The sequence below is a fragment of the Neophocaena asiaeorientalis genome, unplaced genomic scaffold (genome assembly GCF_003031525.2).
Source record: "Neophocaena asiaeorientalis asiaeorientalis breed wild unplaced genomic scaffold, Neophocaena_asiaeorientalis_V1.1 scaffold100, whole genome shotgun sequence".
Taxonomy (NCBI): Eukaryota; Metazoa; Chordata; class Mammalia; order Artiodactyla; family Phocoenidae; genus Neophocaena; species Neophocaena asiaeorientalis.
The window spans coordinates 1295674-1299805 of record NW_020173955.1 but is presented as its reverse complement, the minus strand read 5'-3'; the positions used below and the strand labels follow the sequence as shown (position 1 = coordinate 1299805).

General features: G+C 44.1%; 1 pseudogene; it reads right to left on the bottom strand.

Moving 5' to 3' along the window:
• Positions 1 to 3006: 3006 nt before the first annotated feature.
• On the bottom strand, positions 3007 to 3443 carry LOC112404885 (14 kDa phosphohistidine phosphatase-like; annotated as a pseudogene).
• Between the last annotated feature and the right edge of the window lie 689 nt (positions 3444 to 4132).

The window sequence follows — 4132 nt, the reverse complement described above, 5'->3', positions numbered from 1 at the left end:
AGGGAATGCAGAAACAAAGGAAAAGTAGTCCATCAAGGAAAGCGGGGGCTTCCCTGGTGGCGCAGTGGTTGAGAGTCCGCCTGCCAATGCAGGGGACATGGGTTCGTGCCCCGGTCCGGGAAGATCCCACATGCCGCAGAGCGGCTAGGCCATGAGCGGCTAGGTCCATGAGCCATGGCTGCTGAGCCTGCGCGTCCGGAGCCTGTGCTCCGCAACGGGAGAGGCCACAACAGTGAGAGGCCCGCGTATCACAAAGAAAAAAAAAAGAAAAGCGGTATTTCCCTGGTGGCGCAGTGGTTAAGAATCTGCCTGCCAATGCAGGGGTCACAGGTTCGAGCCCTGGTCCGGGAAGATCCCACATGCCGCGGAGCAACTAAGCCCATGTGCCACAACTACTGAGCCTGCACTCTAGAGCCCACAAGCCACAACTACTGAGCCTGCATGCCACAACTACTGAAGCCCGTGCACCTAGAGCCTGTGCTCCACAACAAGAGAAGCCACTGCAATGAGAAGGCCGCGCACGGCAACAAAGACCCAACGCAGCTAAACAAACAAACAAAAAAAACTTTAAAAATAGTCAATACAGACTATAATTAAGGACTATTTTTTTAAGTTCAGGAAGGATCAAGTTAGACATTATTTTTCTCTTCCTAAACACTGATTTAGCAACTGTTTGACAGAAATTCTCATCTAGGAAGCTGCTCAGCACATTTTTTTCCTTTGACTCATTGCCTGACTCTCCAGGGAGATAGGTTGTGCCGATATCTCTCATATCATTGCTCAATTCATGGGTCTAGGGTGGAAAATATATTAAAAGATTCACCATATTTTAAATGGGACTTAAGAATTAGCCTTGTTGTCAGACTTGGTATCTGGTGATCCCTGGGTGGCCATATGTTAGTCCCTAACCCTGTCAACTTGGTTACATTTCAATCTCTGGGCTTCAATCCCCCCCACCCCCCCTTAGTATTCCAATTCCTTGCTGGGATGGAGCCTTACACTGAGACCCAGTTCACTTGTCTGGAGAGTGATTTATCTCTGGATCTGGATTCCTGAAAATCGGAATCCTATTTCCTATACTTCCAGCTTCTGATTAGTATTCTTTTCTTAAGGTGATGATAACTCTAAGCCATGGGAATGATGCCTGCTTATCTTGGAACACTGCTTACGGTCTGTATATCTGCTTGGAATAACTGTGAGATTGGCACCCTCTCATCCTTAGGTATTAGGGAGGATCTCCATAATGTGTTGCATGGAGAAAAAAAGCAGAGTTCTGGAACCTGACAGACTTGAGGTTGATCCCAGCTCTCTTACTTAATTTTAGATAAATTACTGAACTTCTCTAAGCCTATTTCCTCATCCATTAAAACGAGGATAGTGATTCCCACTCACATGACAACTGTGAAAATTAAACGAGATAAAAAATGTAAAGCATCTACTACAGTGCTTGCATGTAAAAGCTTTTTAACAAATGATAGCTATTTTAATTACGAGCAAATGCAAGAAAAAGTAATTTCATTCAGCCCAAAAATGCTTATTAAGTGCCTATTAACTGCCAAATATTTTATTAAGCTCTGGAGGGAGGTAAAAAGGCGAAGGTGACATGGTCTTCTAATGGGGAAAAAGAATAAACATCCTCAACAGAATATGTTGTAGGTAGCAATGGCAGACATCAGCCCAGGGAGACATGTGTATTCCTAGGAGGGTCATCTAAACTGGAAGTGATGATCCTGGATGAGCATCCTAAAGAAGAGAGCTGATTAGGAGGAAAGGAGGATGAAAGGTGCTCCTGGCAGAAGCACGGAAGAGTTTGGTGATTTGGGAAACTGCAAATAGTTCATCAGTATAGTTGGAATATGGACTGGGACTAGGGAGATGAGTCAGAGAAGGAAATAGAAAGGTAAGTAGGGGTCTCTCCTGATGGCCTTTGTGGCTGAACTAAGGAGTCTGGGATCCAACGTGAGGGCTGTGAGTGGCTGCTGATGAGTTTGAAGCAGAGGAGCAACATGATCAGATTTAAGTTTTAGAAAAATCACTCCAAAGCACTTCCATCGTCCTGGATTTAAATAACACTGAAAACAAAGGCAGAACCACCATAGTAGAAGCCCATGTTTTACTCAAGAAGTATGCTCCCTTCTTCTTAATTCTGTAATGTAAATGTCATGCTAAAATAATCCCAACGGTGCTGGGATAATGAAAAAAACATTTTAAACATAAAATGTCTTTTATTGTGGGCTTCTTGACTTCTTAAAAAACAAAATTATACATCTTCAAAGATGATTAAAATGAAATTCTAGAATCCCTACACATGCTCTGCATCTATGGTCTTAACACTACATGCACCCCTAGTAATCACAGGTCTGACTGAAAATGACTTAATAAATAAAAATTTTATGTAATGTAAAATGCTTAGTCTTCCAGGGATTAGTGTAGAGCTATGTTTACACTGAACTCTATAAATGTTACTGACAATTTAAATTTTAAAATCTTAAAATTCTCAATTTTGTAAAATACTTTAGTACTTCCTCACATATATGTCACATTGCCATTTTTAGGATGCTGACAGGAAATTTAATTTTTGAGAAATTATAAAAGAATTTAATGAACTGAATTATAATTAAAGGTATCTGCTGTATCATACATACAATGAAATATTAGATAAAAATGTCAGATATTGGTTATTGAAGCCTCTATTTCTTATGTGGTCAAACTGTCCAGACAGATCATATAGAAAAGACATGCTCCAGCCAGCGCCCTGCTCTGAATTGCCCTGTTTCATTCTTGTACTTTGCCATTTATCGTTTGTCCCTTAATTTTTTTTTTTCTTTTTTTTTCAGGGACCAGTGGAGATGATGATGGTTTTAATTCTCCCTAGAGAGGTAACCCCGGGCACTGAGGCTTGGCCAGGGCGGCAAAGTGCCAGGGGATGCAGCCCAACCCCTTGGGAGGTGGCCTTGAGGGCAGAGTTCCAGTGGGCTGCTGGAGGCGGCCAGCCTTGGGTGGGCCTCAGTAGCCGTCGTCGGCCCAGGTAACCTCGTAGCCAGGGTACCTGGCTTTGATCTTCTCAGTGGAGACGGCGTGCTGGGCGCGACCATGTAACCCATGGAGTAGCCATACACGTGGATCTTCTTGCCCTGGCTCTGGTGGGAGATGCACCCACGCCCCAGGCACTCGCAGTCATAGCCCTTCTGCATCTCGACTGATACCTCGTCTGTAGATGTCGGAGTGGTACTCCGCCCACTTGTAGCCGCTCACGATCTCTTTGCTTTCCCTGGCCAGGGCCCCGGAGGGCAGCACCACATGGACTCGAATCAGCACATACTTGAAGACGCTGTCGCAGTCGATGTCCACGTCAAGGATCTGGGCGAGGTTCGCCGCTGCCATGTTCCCGGAGTGTGCTCGCCCCTGTGGCCGGCGTCCCTTCCCCACGCGACCCGGGGTATCCCTTAATGTTGGCTTCCACTTGTGCAGTAGACACTGAGGTAATCTCTTCAACATCTATCCCACCTCCTGACACCGTGCATCAGCCATTTGGTTTAAGGAACTGACCTAGACATGTGAGGCAGGCCCTGATAAGTCTGCCTCAATCAATACAATCTGATCCTTTTTTGCCTGTAATTGGTCTAGGACCTAATGCTTAAACCAATCAGCACATGGCATTCCTTTAGAAACAGACTGGTTTAGGAATAGGCACATGACTGTTCCTAGGCCAATAAGACATGATAAGAAGATTGTTTGGAGGCTTCTAGGAAAAGTTTCCTCGCTTATAAGTGAGTCATTAGAAGAGATGGCTTTTTTTTTTTTTAAACAAAGAAGCATGTAGCTTCAATTGTTACTACCACCCTATGAATATGAGAAAACCACTTTAGGATAGAACTGATGTTATCCTGGGTCCTTGATGATGTTGTTGAACTGAGTTTTAACCATACCTGAAGCCCAGTCTACCTCTGGACTTCCAGTTGTCCGAACAAGTAAATTTTCCTACTGTTTAAGCCACCACTTTCAGTTGGGTTTCTGTTAATTTGCAGCTGAATGTATTCTACAAGATGCAATTCTCTACCACTTTTGCCTACCACCTTTGCTTCTAACCTGATGTACCCACTGGCTATCTTTCTTAGCGTTAACCATAATC